This window comes from Phyllobates terribilis, unplaced genomic scaffold, assembly GCF_046119375.1.
Source record: "Phyllobates terribilis strain yellow unplaced genomic scaffold, ASM4611937v1 Scaffold_2__4_contigs__length_985480577, whole genome shotgun sequence".
Taxonomy (NCBI): Eukaryota; Metazoa; Chordata; class Amphibia; order Anura; family Dendrobatidae; genus Phyllobates; species Phyllobates terribilis.
In genome coordinates this window covers 907,540,852-907,560,008 of record NW_027362762.1, presented here as the reverse complement: position 1 = coordinate 907,560,008, position 19,157 = coordinate 907,540,852, and the positions used below count along the sequence as shown (strand labels likewise).

General features: G+C 38.0%; 1 long non-coding RNA gene across 1 annotated transcript in view; it reads left to right on the top strand.

The window, feature by feature from the left end:
* The first annotated feature begins 836 nt into the window (after positions 1-836).
* The window catches only part of LOC141236522 (uncharacterized), a 50,442-nt gene continuing 32,121 nt past the window's right edge, over positions 837-19,157 (top strand). Inside the window, exons 1-2 of the long non-coding RNA XR_012302178.1 lie at positions 837-1,246; positions 6,290-6,354. This is a non-coding gene — a long non-coding RNA (uncharacterized lncRNA). The remainder of the gene's footprint in view (positions 1,247-6,289; positions 6,355-19,157) is intronic.

The following is a 19,157-nucleotide window of genomic DNA, read 5'->3' as shown; positions in this document are numbered from 1 at the left end:
CTGCGTATTTGCTGCTCTAAAATGAAACTGCAAACTCTACACATCATGGAGCTTCCCTGTAAATCTGCACAGAAAACCCCGGCAACACTGCAAGGATGAAATCAGAACTGCGTCCCCTCCCAAAAAAAAGCATTAGCACTAGTTTACCTCAATTCACCCGACCAGCGCAGTGAGAATGAGGCTTCAATGGAAATCGTTCCCTGGTTTCAAGGTGTATAGATGAATGTATAAAAAACCATAAAAATAGTACAAAATATTCAGTATTTCTATACTTTATATTATAGACTGATAGATAGATAGATGATAGATAGATGATAGATAGATAGATGATAGATAGATAGATAGATGATAGATAGATAGATAGATTATAGATAGATAGATAGATAGATTGATATGGGATAGACAGATAGATAGATAGATAGATAGATGATAGATAGATGATAGATAGATAGATAGATAGATAGATGATAGATAGATAGATAGATAGATAGGCTATGCAACATCCAACACCATATCTATCTTTGTAACAGTATTTATCTATCTATGACTTTCTATCTATCTTTATCTATCTCTCTATCAGTCTATCTGTCCGCTATCTATCTATCTATCTATCTATCTATCTTCTATCTATATATATATCTCTTCCTCTCTCTGTCTCTATCTTCTCTCTATCTATCTAGCTATCTATTTATCTATCTAGTTATCTATCTATATATATCTTCCGCTCTCTGTCTCTCTTCTGTCTGTCTATCTATCTATCTATCTATCTCTTTATATATCTCTATCATAAAACATATGTATTTTACATTTATATTAGATAAATAACAAATAAAATAATTGCAAGCACTTTTTGGGGATAAATCACACTGAGCTTTTCCATAAGTTTCCATCAATTCAAAAAGATTTGCGCACAAATTCACATAAAGCAAGCGTACACTTTGGGTGGATACATATCAGTAATCGCCTCCGCCTATGTCAGCCGTTCCGCTTGCAATATGTAACCGTCAGATTTCTTAACATCCATAGTCTAATATCACATTGCCTGAAGTTCACAAACTCCGATACATAACCAAGCGTTTCACAATTCGAAATAAAAAAAAAAAAAAGACACAAAATTCTGTTCCTTCCAAAATAAAAAATCCCCTCCGCTGCTTTCTGACAGCTTTAAGAATAAATTCAACAATGAAAGAAAAAAAGAAAGAAATGCGCAGTCAAGAAAGAAAAAAAAAATGACAATGCGGCTAAGGTCAGTAAGATAGAAATTCATTACTTTTCATGCTTTGTCAGACCTATGAGAACGGCTTGGATTTAAAGAGATGCAAAATCTTACTCGAAATGCTATTCACTCCAAAGCTGCAGCAACAAAAGGGGGCTTGTGGCCCGGTCACACAAACCTTGACCTCTAACCCTTTATTTCAATCAGGAAAAAAAAATGGAGAGGGCAAATCTTAACTCTCATAAGAAGGCTACATGCCAGCCAACATTTGTCTTGCTCTGACCCAGCAAGAGGATTTTTATGAAACAGCAGAAGCCTGAAACGCGTCATGTGACTTTCTTTTTTTTTTCCCCCGGTATGAACCATGTGCCTGCGTATCATTTTGCTGTGAAATAACTATGCGGATTCCAGCCTCTGCTTCTAATGCATGACACAAGTCTGCGAGGGAGCATGAGAACGGTTCTCCATGAAAGGCGAGGTTTTCATAGTTGGCCTGTAACCATAGAAGCAGATGCCTTTTCTTTGCTTGCCCCTGCTTACCTCTTTGCAGCCACGAGCTGCTTCCTTTTGTTATGGGGGGGTACGCCTTGATTTTTCATCCACCATGAGCGAACTTGCTTCTTCTTCAAAGGGCACAGTGATGCAGGTCATTGGTCTAGACTGTTTGAGCGGTCGAGAGAACAGCCTTGATGTAACCCTTGCTCCTTCAGATCCACACCACCAGCCGCGCGACTGCAGACTGTAGGGGGACATTTGAGATCTGTATTGAAAAGGAGACGGTCCGATTTTGCTATTGTGCCTTTTCACTCATCGATCGAATGAATATCGAACCTTCTGTCGTTGCATGTGTGAAATAGATAGCTTAGCAAGCACTTTTCCAACCAAACCTGAGCGGTGGGCCAAACACTTTTTTTTTTTTTCCTTGTCCCCATTTTTATTTTCCTTCTTCCTTGTCCTCATTTTTTTTCCTTTTTCCTTGTTCCCATTTTTCTCCTTCTTCTTTGTCCCCATTATTTTTTTTCCTTCTTCCTTATCCTCATTTTGTTTCTTTCTTCCTTGTCCTCATTTTTTTCCTTCTTCCTGGTCCCAATTTTTCTTTCCCTTCTCCCTTATCCCATTTTTTGCTTTCTTCCTTGTCCCCATTTTTTTCCTTTCTTCCTTATCCTCTTTTTTTATGCATGTTATTTTTTGTTTCTATTAAATCTTTTTGCATTCTTTTCCATTTAATGTCAGTCCTCTATCGCTACTTTTTATATCACTTTATTATATTATTGACTTGCCTTATATTTTAATACGTAGCCACTTTATATATAACCCGTTTGAGTATGCTGTTATATTTGATATTTTATTTCGCTTACGGTAGTTTATCAATTTGTATTGTTTTTTTTTCATTCTTTTCTATTAATATAACAGGAACATAATAGGGACGTCTACAGAATATAATCTAAACCTTTATCGAAATATATTTTATGTTCCATTTTCAACATGTAAATAAAAAAAAAAATGCTTAATTTTGTAGCTTTTTTTTACATTTTAAGACATTTATTGTTATTTAATAACAATGTGTTATTTGCAATGTTTTAATATTAAGGCGTGGTGTAATTTTATAGGATTTTATCTGTCTATATGTAAAGAGATATTTTTTGAATACACGGTATATATATATTTATTTTATTTGTCTTTAGAATTTATTTATGAAATAAATATGTTTAGTACATATATACATATATATATAATATTTTGTATTTGGAGATGTATGTTATATATTTTGGAGCAATTTATCTACAGATATATTTATCAGGAGAGGAAATGTATACATTTTATAGTAATTTATTAAGATGTCGTTCTGCGTATATTGAGCTCATATGTTTGTATATACGTATATAAATGCACTGTATATATATAATATATTTGCATTAGTAGATAGATATGAGATAGATAGGTGGATAGATAGATAGATAGATAGATAATAGATAGATAGATAGATAATAGATAGATAGATATGGGATAGATAGATAGATAGATAGATAGATATGGGATAGATAGATAGATAGATAGATAGATAGATAGATAGATAGATAGATAGATAGATAGATAGATAAATAGATAGATATGGGATAGATAGATAGATAGATAGATAGATAGATAGATAGATGGATGGATAGAGGGATAGATAGATAGATAGATAATAGATATATAGATAGAATGGATTGATAGATAGATAGATAATATAGATAGACAGATAGATAGATAGATAGATAGATAGATAGATAGATAGATAGATAGATAGATATGGGATAGATAGATAGATAGATAGATATGAGATAGATAGATAGATAGATAGATAGATAGATAGATAGATAGATATGGGATAGATAGATAGTATTGTGTTTGGAACTGAAATGTCGATTTTACTCTATAAGTAAATAAAAAGAGTTTTTGTATGGCTTTGAAGTGCTGTTTTTTTTTTCCTTTTTTCCCTTGTATTGGATTATCTATCTATTGTTGTTTATCTCTATCTATTATCTTTCATATCTATCTATCTCTTATCTATCTATCTCTTATCTATCTATCTATTTATCTATCCCATATCTATCTATCTCTTATCTATCTATCTATCTATCTATCTCTTATCTATCTATCTATCTTTCATATCTATCTATCTCTTATCTATCTATATCTCTATCTATCTATCCCATATCTATCTATCTATCTATCAATCAATCTATCCCATATCTATCTATCTATCTATCTATCTATCTGTCTAGCTACCGTTCTTTAAATTTATCTTTTTATCTTTCTATCATTTCATAATGTTCCTATTTTTTATAAGTGAAAAAGAAAAAAAAAATTTTTTTTTAGGATAAACCAAATCCAAAAAGTTTCCCCCAAAGTGAAAACAGCTCCAGGGCGACAGCCAGCGCCGCCTGCTCAGTCTGGAAAGAAGTCTGATAGAGAGAAATCCAAAATGACTAAGGGGACATCACTGATCTTCGTGGTCGCGCTCTTCTTCGTGGTCGCGCTCTCGGTATAGGACATTGGGATGTTTTCTGGAGATGACACAGCGTTATCTCATCCTACACTCTTTACCTCTTTTTTTTTTCCTTTTAATTGCTACAGGCGAAGGGGAGGCGCATTAAGAGGAAAAAAAGGTTATTGGGACAGATGAGACATAATTCACAATGAGCGTCGCCCTCATCCCAGCATTACACAGAGACTTAACTATTTAAGGGCAGCAGAGGTACAACTGGATATTAATAGTAGGGTGTCAGGGCGTAGAGACCCCGAAATACTAAACTGACAAAAGCTATATGTCTGTGTAAGAAACATAATGTAACATAATGTAAGTCCACAATACGTGTGTGACGCGCTCCCACCGCATGCAGGAGAAGTGTCTGTGTGTATTGTTCTGCATCCACAATCTTAGCGCATCTACATTGTAGTCGTTCTGTAATTTATCCATTTAGTTTCTCCCCTTACACGACAAATTAATTGTAAAATAATAAAATAAGCCTAAGAGTCTAATAATAGATGGTGAAGATGCTGGGGTTTTACTAACGGTGCAAATTGTCAGCGATTTCTGCATTAAACTTTTTCATGTTACGTTTTATTTTTACGCTTGCTTTTTTCATTTACCATTTTTATTTCAATATTTAGTCCGTAATTACTTTTATATGAAAAACTTACAGTTTGCTATTGAAAATGCAATATTACAGGGAAATTATATAAAGACTTTCTTTAAAAAAATATTTTTTAACTATGGTTTGCATGTGCACCAATACAAAAATATCTTACACATGATATATAGATAGATAGATATGAGATAGATAGATAGATAGATAGATATGGGATAGATAGAAAGATAGATAGATAGATAGATAGATAGATAATAGATATGGGATAGATAGAAAGATAGATAGATAGATAATAGATAGATAGATAGATAGATAGATAGATAGATAATAGATAGATAGATAGATAGATATGGGATAGATAGAAAGATAGATAGATAGATAGATAGATAGATAGATAATAGATATGGGATAGATAGATAGATAGATATGAGATAGATAGATAGATAGATATGCGATAGATAGAAAGATAGATAGATAGATAGATAGATAGATAGATAATAGATATGGGATAGATAGAAAGATAGATAGATAGATAATAGATAGATAGATAGATAGATAGATAGATATGGGATAGATAGAAAGATAGATAGATAGATAGATATGGGATAGATAGAAAGATAGATAGATAGATAGATAGATAGATAGATAGATAGATAGATAGATAGATAATAGATATGGGATAGATAGAAAGATAGATAGATAATAGATAGATAGATAGATAGATAGGAGATAGATAGGATATGGATAGATAGATATGGGATAGATAGATAGATAGAGAGATAGATAGATAGAAAGATAGATAGATAGATAGATAGATAGGATATGGATAGATAGATATGGGATAGATAGATAGATAGATAGATAGATAGATAGATAGATAGATAGATATGGGATAGATAGAAAGATAGATAGATAGATATGGGATAGATAGAAAGATAGATAGATAGATATGGGATAGATAGGTAAATAGATAGATAGATAGATATGAGGATAGATAGATAGATAGATAGATAGATAGATATGGGATAGATAGATAGATAGGTATGGGATAGATAGATAGATAGATAGATAGATAGATAGATAGATAGATAGATAGATAGATAGAGTTTATAAATTCATAAAATAAAATTTGTAATATAAAACACCTGTTTTAGAATTTATAGTAGCAAAGTGAAAATAATCTATCTCTGTATATATGTGTAAAACAAAAAAAATTTCCTTTAAAATTCTCTAAATTACTGTGATACATTCTTAACATGACAGCGTGGTATTATTACAATTTCTTCTGTATCTATAATTATTATTATTATTGTTTTTATTCTTGTTAAATATATAATTTTTCCTAATAATTTATAATCTATTCTTTCTTCGTAAATCTTTGCATGAATTATATATTCAAATACAAATCAGATTATTTTTCTTTTTTCTTTAAATATAGATACAAATCTCCATTAGTAGCCGATGATGTCTGTAAAGAGCTGTGGAATTAATGGCGCTATATAAGTGAGTAAAATAAATAAATATCCAAGTTTACTTTTGTGTTTTATTAAAACTGGATTTTTCCAATTTAATCTGTTTGGATTTTTGTAATTTTTATTACAAACAATGATGGTAAGAAGAGTAATAATTATAATTGCTGCAATTATAAGAATTCCAGCGTTTATGTGGAATAATATCAATGTTTTAAGCTGATGCCTTATGTTTGTTTTCCAGGATCTGTATATTGTCAGTTCTCCATATTTAGATCTAGTGATCGGAGCAAGGAGCGGAGGCTCATACAGACGATTTAGGAGACAGCTCAGCAAATAATAATAATAAAAACCCGGCATACTTTGATTTCATAAGACAGAGTGGATCAGACTCAGAGCTGCCACATGCTGTGTGAAAAAATGCCACCCTGATGGGAACAAAGGGTTGAAAATGGAGTCAAAAAGCATGCAAGCTCAATGTCTAAGCCTTTCCTGTGTATTGTTCTGCCACAACCTGCAGGACATCAAGTGGGCTTGAAAGAATAGAGCACTGCTAGAGATTACTGTTGACAGAGAAATGCATGGGGATTTTTTGGGATTACTAGAATAAATAGATCCAGTGTTTATGTTATGTACAGATAAATAATTAAAAAAATGTGTACAAGAAGCGGTCACTGTGAACCAGGGCTCAGGGATTGTAGGCACATCTCTACATTATAATGCAAAAGCGTGTTATACAAATAGGAGACATCTATAATGACGTAGAAGAACTCTGGAGACGTAGACGTTCTGCCATCATAAGAACTATGACTTGTAAAAGAAACAGCTTAGTTTTCTTATATAAAATATACAAAGGAAGGTAGGAAGAAAGAAAGAAGGAAAGGAATAAAGAAAGGAAAGGAAAGAAAGAAGGGAAGGAAAGAAAGAAATAGAAGGGAAGGAAAGAAAGAAAGAAAAAGAAGGAAAGAAAGAAAGAGAAAGACAGAAGGGAAGGGAAGGAAGGAAGGAAAGAGAGAAAGAAAGAAATAGAAGGGAAGGAAAGAAAGAAAGAAAGAAAGAAAGAAAAAAGAAGAGAAGGAATGAGGAAGGAAAGGAAGAAAAGAGAAAAGGAAGGAAGGAAGGAAAGAGAAAGAAAGAAAGAAGGGAAGGAAAGAAATAAAAAAAGATAGAAGGAAAGAAGGAAAGAAAGAAAGGAAATTAAGAAAGGAAGGAAGAAAAGAAAATATAGAAGAGAAAAAATAGATGTATAGAAAGATAGATATCTAATTATGTATAAAAACTCTGGAGACATAGATATTCTTTAATACTAAAAACTATATGTGTAAAATATATAACTGAGTTTTCTTATAGAAAATATACAAAAGAAGGAAGGAAAGAGAAAGAAAGACAGAAAGAAAAAAGGAAAGAAAGAAAAAAAGAGAAAGAAAGATAATAGAAAGTAAAGAAGAAAAAATATAGATTATAGATAGATAGATATTAAATTTATAGATAATAAATAGATATATAGATATACATAAAAAGTTTTAAATAAACTGAGAGATACATAGTCTAATAAGATAGATGAGAGATAGATAGATAGATAGATAGATAGATAAGAGATAGATAGATAGATAAATAGATAGAAGATGGATAGATAATAGATGATAGATAGATAGATAGATAGATAGATAGATAGATAGATAGATATGGGATAAATAGATAGAGAGATAGATAGATAGATATGATAGATAATAGATAGATAAAAATAAAAAAATATTGTTTCACAGGCAATAAATAGATTAAAAGATCATATAAACAAGTAATGAAGCAGCACTAGGTTCTTCCAATTCAGGCCTCCAAGACATATATTCAGAAGCACTACAATAAATTATCTAGTGCAAAAAAGTTGTCTCTTTATTAGCCCATGTGACAACGTTTCGGTTCCATCACAGAACTAGCTAGATAGATATGAGGAAAAAGTAAAAAAGTATGTGTTCACGGGTAATAAATATATTATATACAAATAGATATTAGATCGACTGATAATATTTACATTGCCATATTCTTTCATTTCTCCATCAGACACCATTAGAATACATTTAGCTGAACATTAATTCGGGCAGTGTATTGATGCTGTTGCTTTCTATTTGCATTTAAATACACAATATAAAACAAAAAATGGGTTTAAAGCCGCTAAATCCCAGAAGCTTCCCCAGAAGGTCAAGATGGGAACATTTTTCTATTTACTCTTTGTAACTCTGGATAAAAATCAATTTGTTGCTTTCATTACAACCACACAATCAATTCCATTTAAAGCATGATGCAACAGTCAAGTCCAAAGACAAAACCCAGCTAAGGAATGGAGATCAAGTCAAATTTTCTACAAGATGTTGGTGGTACAGCTGTGTGTAAGCCGTGAACACAATGCCTGTCTGATTAATCAGGGGTAAGATGCCATGATATGTTTTTAGAAAACACTAGACGCTCTGATCACTGGTCTTATACCTTTCATTTCCTTGAAGTAGGGATTATCGGTGAACATTACTGCAAAGGAAATATTGTTGCAGCCGACATCCATCTATTACCGATCAGTTAACAATCAGAAATCAGTGACACAATGGATTTCACCAATGACAAAGCTTACTGGTATTTCTGCTCATCTCTAAACTCTTCCTAAACTTGTCACATACCTACCATGGTCACATTAAAATTAGACCATTAATATGTCCTACAGGGCTACAAATTCTTGGCGGCACAGAGTTAAACACGATTTATTGCAAAGTCAGGATGAAAACACAACTTTCATATTTCCTAAGGCTATGTGCCCACGATGCAGAAATGCTGCATATTTTTTCCGCTTCTCCCTGGCAGGAAAAACACATGTGGATTTTACATGCTTTTTTCCTGCCATGTAGAAGCGTTTGTCAAGCGTTTTTGCATGCATTTCTGCATGCGGGTTATCAAGCACTTTTCCAAGCGATTTTAGCATCACTTGGAAAGTGCTTGACAACTTGGTCACACTATATAAATCCATGCAACCGGCATGGATTTATATATTGTGACCAAGTAATAGTTAAAAAAAAAAGAATAAAAATGGTAAAAAATAAAAAATTAACATTATGCTTACCTTCCGATGGCCCCCTGTCTTTTCTCCGATACGTCCGGTCTCTTGTACAGCTCGCGGTGGTCTAAAAGGACCTGCGGTGACGTCAATTAATTATGTGACATCATGGAAGGTCCTTTCAAAACCACAGCGACCCATTCAACAGACCGGACGCATCGCTGAGGAGACCGGGGTACATCAGAAGGTAAGTATAATCTTCATTTTTTATTTTAACTTCTTTTTTTTACAGGTACTATGGTGCCCGGGTCCGGAGGAGAGTCTCCTCTTCTCCAAACCCGGGTACCATCCGCGCATTGAACCGCATGATAAACGCATGGGCACATGAGCTCACACGGATAATAAGCGTTTCAATGCAAGTCAATGGCGGCAATTACGCTGCGTGTCCGCAAAATTAATGGACATGCTGCGTTTTTTTCCGCAATGATAATCCGCAGCGGAAATTTCCACAGCATGTGCACAGAACATGCGGATTATCATTGTGGACCATGGGGCATGCAATTCCGCGGCAAAAACGCTTGAAAAACGCATAGTGGGCACGCATCCTAAAGGGAATGTGTCAGCAGAAAATGATCTATTGTTTAAATCAGGTTTTGCGATTACCTGTACAGTACTGTGCAAAAGTTTTAGGCAGGTGTGGAAAAAATGCTACAAAGTAAGATGCTTTCAAAAATAAAAATGTTAATAGTTTCTTTTTTATCAAATAACAAAATGTAAAGCGAATAAACAAAACAAAAATCTATTCGGTATGACAGCCCTTTGTCTTCAAACAGCATCCATTTTTCTAGGTACACTTACACAAAGTCAAGGATTTTGTACAATTTTAGTCAGGTGTATGAGCAACCAATTATACCAAACAGGAGCTAATGATCATTATTTCATATGTAGGGTAAAACAGTCATTAACTGAAACAAAACTGCTGTGTAGTAGTCTTATAACTGGGTGAGGTACAGCCAAACTCTGTTACAAAGGTGAGGTTATGGAAGACAGTTTCTTTTCACACGTCATACACAATGGCAAGATTGAGCTCAGCAACAAGACACAATCTAGTTATACTGTATCAGTAGTTTGATTCTTCAAAAAAGCTTGAACAGCCTGGGTCTCTCCCAGGTAAAGATTTCAATGCAGACGAGGGTTTCAAGACGTGCTGTTCAAGTTCTTTTGAAGAATCACCAAGAAAAAGGCAACATTGAGGACCATAGTTGCAATGGTCAGCCACAGAAACTTAGTGCAGCAGATGAAAGACATATCCTGCTCACTTCCCTTTGAAATTGGAAGATATCCAGCAGTGCCATCAGCTCAGTAATTTGTGCGCTGCATTTTAACAAATAGAGGTAGGGATTTGGTCAGGATTAATTTTGTCTGCAATGCTAAAAAATACAGGCAGATACACATCCATTATGCGATACCATCAGGTATCAGGGAGGCTTCTGACTGGCTTCAAATGTATTTTGCAGTAGGACAATAGTAACATAGTAACATAGTTTGTAAAGCCGAATAAAGACTTGCGTCCATCAAGTTCGACCTGTTAGTTCTGTAATTGCTAAAGTTGATCCAGAGGAGGGCAAAAACCCCAAATGATTTAGCCAATCTTCACCTGAGGAAAAATTCCCTCCCGACTCTGAAACCAGCAGTCAGAATAAATCCCTGTATCAACCTACTATTTTATTTTATTTTTAAGTATATGCTGAAATCTGCCTGGTATCTAGAAATGCATCCAGTCCCCGCTTGAACTGGTGTAGTGAATCCGACATTACCATCTCCTCACTCAGTGAATTCCATATTCTCACTGCTCTTACCGTAAAGAACCCCTTCCTATGCTGGTGCTGAAACCTTTTCTCTTCCAGTCTTAGTGAATGCCCTCTTGTTACCGTAATATCCCTCCTTTTGAACAAATCCCGGGCAAGATCTCTATACTGTCCCCTAACATATTTGTACACGTTTATTATGTCCCCCCTCAACCTTCTCTTTTCCAGGCTGAATAGTCCTAGTTTTGCCAGCCTCTCTGGGTATTGCAGTCCCTCCATTCCCTTTATTAATTTTGTTGCCCTCCTTTGTACCTTTTCAAGCTCATTTATATCCTTTCTATATATTGGGGCCCATAACTGAGCACAGTATTCCAAGTGTGGTCTGACCAGTGCTTTGTACAGTGGAAGAACAATGTTCTCATCCTTTGCAGCTATACCTCTTCTGATACATCCCATTACCCTGTTTGCCCTTACAGCAGCGGCCTGACTTTGGGCACTCCAATTTAGTTTGCTATCAATCAAGATGCCCAAGTCCTTCTCCATCTCTGAATTCCCCAATGATTTCCCATTCAGTGAGTACTGGTGACTTCCATTTTTCCTTCCCATATGTATGACCTTACATTTCTCCTCATTAAACCTCATTTGCCATTTAGTGCTCCACCTACCCAGCTTATCCAAATCCCTCTGTAGGTCTGCACTGTCCTCTTTTGTATTAATTGTTTTACATAACTTTGTGTCATCTGCAAATATTGATATTTTACTATTTATCCCGTTGACTATGTCGTTAATAAAGATATTAAATAACATTGGGCCTAGTACAGACCCCTGTGGTACCCCACTAGTGACGCCTACCCAATCTGAGTATATTCCATTTATAACCACCCTCTGCCTTCTATCCTTTAGCCAGTTAGCTACCCACTTGCAGACATTTTCCCCCAGCCCCATCATTCTCATTTTGTATACCAACCTATTATGTGGCACGCTATCGAACGCTTTTGAGAAGTCGAGATACACGACATCCACTGGTTCCCCCTGATCTACTCGAGAGCTAACCTCCTCGTAGAAGTCAATCAGGTTTGTTTGGCAGGAGCGATTCCTCATGAATCCATGTTGGTTCGGGATTAAAAGATTATTAGCATCAAGATGCTCCATGATTGCCTCATTAATAAAGCTTTCAAAAATTTTGCCCACAACGGACGTCAGACTCACCGGCCGATAGTTTCCGGCGTCACTTTTCACTCCCTTTTTGAATATTGGCACTACATTCGCCTGTCGCCAATCAAGTGGTACAGACCCAGTCTAAACAGAGTCCTTAAATATAAGATATAACGGTCTGTCTATCACATTACTTAGTTCCCTTAGTACCCGTGGGTGTATGCCATCAGGTCCTGGTGATTGGTTTATTTTAATGTTACTGAGGCGTTTCTGTACCCCAGCTTGGGTTAGATTTGTCATACTTAGTGGAGGATTAAGTTTGTCACTTTTCATTTCTCCTGTTAGTTCTATTTCCTTTGTGAAAGTTGTCAAAAAAAAATTATTTAATAGATTAGCTTTATCCTCATCTTTCTCTATGATTTTGCCTTCCTCACTTTTTATCGGTCCAATATTATCCGATTTAATCCTTTTACTATTTATATACGTAAAGAACAGTTTGGGATTTGATCTACTTTCCTTAGCAATACGTTTCTCTGTTTCCTCCTTCGCTATTTTTATTTGTTTTTTACCGGTTCTCGTTTTTTCCTTGTAACACATTAGTGCCTCCTTACTGTTTTCCTGTTTTAATCTCTTGAATGCCTCTTTTTTGCTATTTAACGCCCCTTTTACGTTCTTGTTCAGCCATATTGGTTTCCTCTTATTTCTGGCCCTTTTATTCCCATACGGTATATACCTCTCGCACTGAGTATTCAGAATTCTTTTGAAGGTTTCCCATTTACTATTCGTATTCCATTGATTAAGTACTTTGTCCCAGTCAATAAGTTGAAGGTTTTCTATCAGCTGATCAAACTTCGCCCTCCTAAAGTTTAATGTTTTTGTTGTTCCCTTATTGATAACCCTACTGAAGGGCATTTTGAAGTCGATAATATTATGATCGCTATTACCTAGGTGTCCCCCTATCTGTACCTCAGTTATTCTATCAGGCCTATTAGTCAATATTAAGTCCAACACGGCCTTCCCTCTCGTTGGTTCCTGCACTAGTTGGGAGAGATAATTATCCTTAATATTTGTCAAGAACCTTTTTCCTTTCTGAGATCTACAGGTTTCTGTTTCCCAGTCAATATCCGGGTAGTTGAAATCCCCCATTACAATCACTTCATTATGTTTTGCTACTTTGTCTATTTGTCCTAATAGCAGATTCTCATTCTCCTCTGTTATATTTGGTGGCTTATAGCAGACCCCCAGTAATATTTTATTATTATTTTTTGCCCCCTCTATCTCTACCCACATGGACTCGACCCCCTCTTCTCCCTCTCCTATATCTTCCCTTAGTCTGGGTTTTAGACATGACTTTACATATAAGCAGACTCCTCCGCCTTTCCCCTGTTTCCGGTCCCTTCTAAATAAACTATAATCTAATAAATTTACCGCCCAGTCGTAGCTGTCTTCTAGCCAAGTCTCTGTTATACCTACGATGTCATACCTCTCCTCCGATATAAGCGCCCGCAGCTCATCCGCCTTATTGGTCAGGCTTCTTGCGTTGGTCAGCATGCAAGATAAAACTTTGGGGTTATTTAGCATCCTATTCTTCTTTAACGATCTAACTGTACTATTCCCACCCCCCTCTCCACCCTCATTATATTCACTTCTCCCCTTCCCCCTTGCTTGCCTCACATCCCACCTACTTCCTTGGTTTCCCCCCCCGTCTCTAGTTTAAAAACTCCTCCAACCTATTAGCCATCTTCTTCCCCAGCACCGCTGCACCCTCCCCATTGAGGTGCAGCCCGTCCCTACGGTAGAGCCTGTAGCCGACCGCGAAGTCGGCCCAGTTCTCCATGAACCCAAACCCTTCTGCCTTGCACCAACTCTTTAGCCACTTATTCACCTCCCTAACTTCCCGTTGGCGCTACTGTGTGGTTTGCGGGATTGGTAGTATTTCTGAGAAAACTACCTTGGAGGTCCTTGCCCTACGCTTCCTACCTAGGTCCCTGAAATCATTTTTAAGGACCCTCCATCTACCACTCACTTTGTTATTGGTGCCGATGTGGACCATGACCGCTGGGTCTTCGCCAGCCCCACCCAGTAACCTGTCAACCCGATCCGCGATGTGCCGGACTCGAGCGCCAGGGAGGCAGCACACCGTTCGGCGGTCCCGGTGTTTGTGACAGATTGCCCTGTCTGTCCCCCTAATAATAGAGTCACCCACTACCAGAACCTGTCTTGCCTGCCCTACACTTCCCCCCTCCCCCTCATTACTGGAGCATACACTTTCCCCCAGTGGTCAGAGGATCTGTCGTGCTCCAATAATGCCGGTTCTGAACCAGCCTTCCTATACTTCTTCCCTCTATCCCTCCTAACTGTTATCCAGCTCCCTGCCTGTTCAGCCTGCACTTCCCCTCTATACTCCACCCCCAGTATTGACCCATTGAGTGTCTGCTCGGTGAGCAGCAAACTCCGTTCCATGTTGTCGATGCTCCTCAGTACCGCTATCTGAGCACTTAGATCCAGAATTTGGGCTTCCAAGTGCACAATATGCTCACATCTCTCGCAGCAGTATGGATCCTCGAGCGGTTGCTCACGGAATGCATACATTACACAAGATGTACACTGCACGGCTCCGGCCAACATGGATGTCATTCTAAATATGGGGATACAGTCAGTATATATATACAAGTACAAAACACAATTATTTATATATAGGTGTATGGACGAGGATCAATTAGGGATGTGCAAGTGTATCAATTAGATATCGGCGGGGGATCAGTTAAGTATGGACGGGGGATCAATTAAGTATCAAGTATGGACGGGGGAATCAGCTAAGTAGGTCAGGTGGATTAATTAAGTAAAAAGTAAAGTAAAGAAAGAATGAAATACAGTCAGCAATTCAGTCCTAAGTCCTCCCTTCCAAACTCCCTGAATCCAAAGTCACTGAAAAACAAGTCACACACTTACTTTCGTTCGCACTTACGCTCCGGACACACGCAGCTCGTTCACACTCGCAAACTAAGAGATTTAAAGAGTTTTTTTTTTTTTTTTTTTTTTTTTCCTTTTCCAGCAATGTACCCTTCACCTCAATGCACTTCCAAAGGACTTGATGCCCAACCAGCTGCCCCTTATAAACCCTTAATTATGACCCCTTCCCCTTAATTAACCCCTTGTGAGTAAATATACACCTCATGATTTTAGTGCAATGTAGTTAACCCCTAAATACACAGGTAGTAAACTAAGAAACTAAAACTGTAGTGAGAAAATAGGTTTTAAAAAGCCCAATAAATCTAAACAGGTAGAAAAGCACTCAGCAGGTCACAATGCAGCACTCACCGCAATTCACACAGGTATTTTCTGCAGGATTCCCAATACCTCTTCACTGAAAAACAAGTCACACACTTACTTTCGTTCGCACTTACGCTCCGGACACACGCAGCTCGTTCACACTCGCAAACTAAGAGATTTAAAGAGTTTTTTTTTTTTTTTTTTTTTTTCCTTTTCCAGCAATGTACCCTTCACCTCAATGCACTTCCAAAGGCCTCAAACATACAACTAATGTCATTAAGATCTATCTTCAGCATAAAGAAGGAGTCCTGGAAGTGATTTAATTATCCCTAATGAATCCTGATCATTGTCAAGTCTGTCTGGGATTACATGAAGATACAGATAAATTTGCGCAACATCCACAGAAGATCTGCGGTTTGTTTTCCAAGATGTTTGGAACAACCTCCCTTACAAATTCCTTCAAAAACTGTGTGCAAGTGTAACTAAAAGAATTGATGCTGTTTTGAAGGTAAAGGCGGTCACCCCAAATATTGATTAGACATAGATTTCTCTTTTGTTCATTCACTTTACAATTTGCTAATTGATAAAAATAAACACTTGTATTTTTAAAGCATAAAGCATTCATATGTTACAACAGTTTTTCCACATTTTTTCCTTATCTGCCTAAAACTTTTACATGGTACAGAATTAAAAAAATATATATATATCAGCAGGCTCCTTATCATCAGAGGCAGGTATACACAGCTGGTAACAAATGATCCACCAATCACAATAAGAGATGCCATAGATCCCTTCCCTTCTGATTCCCTTCCCTTCACAATGACCTTTGCACATGGGAAGACATCCCTTAAGGCCCCGTCACACTTAGCGACGCTGCAACGATCCCGACAACAATAATACCTGTCAGGGATCGTTGCTGCGTCGCTATGTGGTCGCTGGTGAGCTGTCAAACAGGCAGGCTCACCAACGATCAGGGGAGCAGCGACATCGTGGAAAGAATCTTTCCACTATGTCCTGCTCCTGGTTACGAGCCTGCTGAAGCAGGAGCAGGCTGGTAACTATGGTAAACATCGGGTTACTAGGGGCACACTCGCAGCTAGTAACCTGCTGTTTATCATGGTTACCACTCTGCTACAGTGAGCGGGAGGTTACCGCCCACTTTAGCAGACTCGTAACCATGATAATCAACGGGTTACTAGGTGCGCGTGTGCCCCTTGTAACCCGATGTTTATCATGGTTACCAGCCTGATCGCTGCTCCCGCTGGTCACACACAGCGATGTGTGCTGACCAGCGGGAGAGCAACGACCAAAAAATGGTCCAGGACACTTTGCAGCGATCAGCGACCTCACAGCAGGGGCCTGATCGCTGCAAAGTGTCACACATAGCGACATCGCTGGTGAGGTCGCTGTTGCGTCACCAAAACCGTGACACAGCAGCGATCTCGCTAGCGATCTCGCTATGTGAGACGGGGGCTTTAGGGTTTGGGACCCTGATCTCTGAAAACTCTAGCAATGTCCCTGGCTGCTAGAGATAAGCTAATCTCCCGAAATTGGTTTTGCTTGATCTAACCAACAGATTTGATTCTGTCCAGATAAAATAATTCTAAATGAAAAATGCCCCAATTCCTGTGAAAAAAAGTTTATTATTCTCTGAGGTCTTTCTAAACTTCAATTCATAATAAGCAGTGGGGATGTAAGGGGATAAAAATTGATAATACATTATACACTGCTCAAAAAAATAAAGGGAACACTCAAATAAGACATCCTAGATCTGAATGAATGAAATATTCTCATTGAATACTTTGTTCTGTACAAAGTTGAATGTGCTGACAACAAAATCACACAAAAATCATCAATGGAAATCAAATTTATTAACCAATGGAGGCCTGGAATTGGAGTCACCCCCAAAATTAAAGTGGAAAAACACACTACAGGCTGATCCAACTTTGATGTAATGTCCTTAAAACAAGTCAAAATGAGGCTCAGTATTGTGTGTGGCCTCCACGTGCCTGTATGACCTCCCTACAATGCCTCAGCAAGCTCCTGATGAAGTTGTGGATGGTCTACTGTGGGATCTCCTCCCAGACCTGGACTAAAGCATCCGCCAACTCCTGGACAGTCTGTGGTGCAACGTGACGTTGGTGGATGGAGCGAGACATGATGTCTCAGATGTGCTCAATCGGATTCCGGTCTGGGGAACGGGCGGGCCAGTCCATAGCTTCAATGCCTTTATCTTGCAGGATCTGCTGACACTCCAGCCACATGAGGTCTGGCATTGTCCTCCGTTAGGAGGAACCCAAGGCCAAGCGCACCAGCATATGGTCTCACAAGGGGTCTGAGGATCTCATCTCGGTACCTAATGGCAGTCAGGCTACCTCTGGCGAGCACATGGAGGGCTGTGCGGCCCTCCAAAGAAATGCCACCCCACACCATTACTGACCCACTGCCAAACTGGTCATGCTGAAGGATGTTGCTGGCAGCAGATCGCTCTCCACGGCGTCTCCAGACTCTGTCACGTCTGTCACATGTGCTCAGTGTGAACCTGCTTTCATCTGTGAAGAGCACAGGGCGCCAGTGGCGACTTTGCCAATCCTGGTGTTCTGTGGCAAATGCCAAGCGTCCTGCACGGTGTTGGGCTGTGAGCACAACCCCCATCTGTGGAGGTCGGGCCCTCACCGCCCTCATGGAGTCGGTTTCTAACCATTTGTGCAGACACATGCACATTTGTGGCCTGCTGAAGGTCATTTTGCAGGGCTTTGGCAGTGTTCCTCCTGTTCCTCCTTGCACAAAGGCGGAGGTAGAGGTCCTGCTGCTTGGTTGTTGCTCTCCTATGGCCCCCTCCACGTCTCCTAGTGTACTTGCCTGTCTCCTGGTAGCGCCTCCAGCCTCTGGACACAGCAAACCTTCTTGCCACAGTTCGCATTGATGTGCCATCGTGGATGAGCTGCACTACCTGAGCAACTTCTGTGGGTTGTAGAGTCCGTCTCATGCTACCATGAGTGTGAAAACACAACCAACATTCAAAAGTGACCAAAACATCTGCCAGAAAGCATTGGTACTGAGATGTGGTCTGTGGTCCCCACCTGCAGAACCACTCATTGAGTGTGTCTTGATAACTGCCAATAATTTCCATCTATTGTCTATTCCATTTGCACAACAGCATGCGAAATTGATTGTCAATCAGTGTTGCTTCCTAAGTGGACAGTTTGATTTCACAGAAGTTTGATCTACTTGGAGTTATATTCTGTTGTTTAATTGTTCCCTTTATTTTTTTGAGCAGTGTACTTACCTTTCCTTGATCGTCTAACATAAAGAAAATCCTTCCTTTTTAAGAGTGTAGATACTTTATTAGTGATATTCTAAAAATTAGAAAAAACAACAAGATGCTAAACATCAATTATTTGATAAAGGGATATTGATTATAATAACCAATTGCCGAACAGATATACCCTGGGAAACAAAAAGGGGGGAGCACAGGTCAAAAATTGCTAACCTTCCTCTATGACTATCATTAACTTGATCCTACCTGACCGTGTTGGTTGGCACCCTAATAGGCAACGC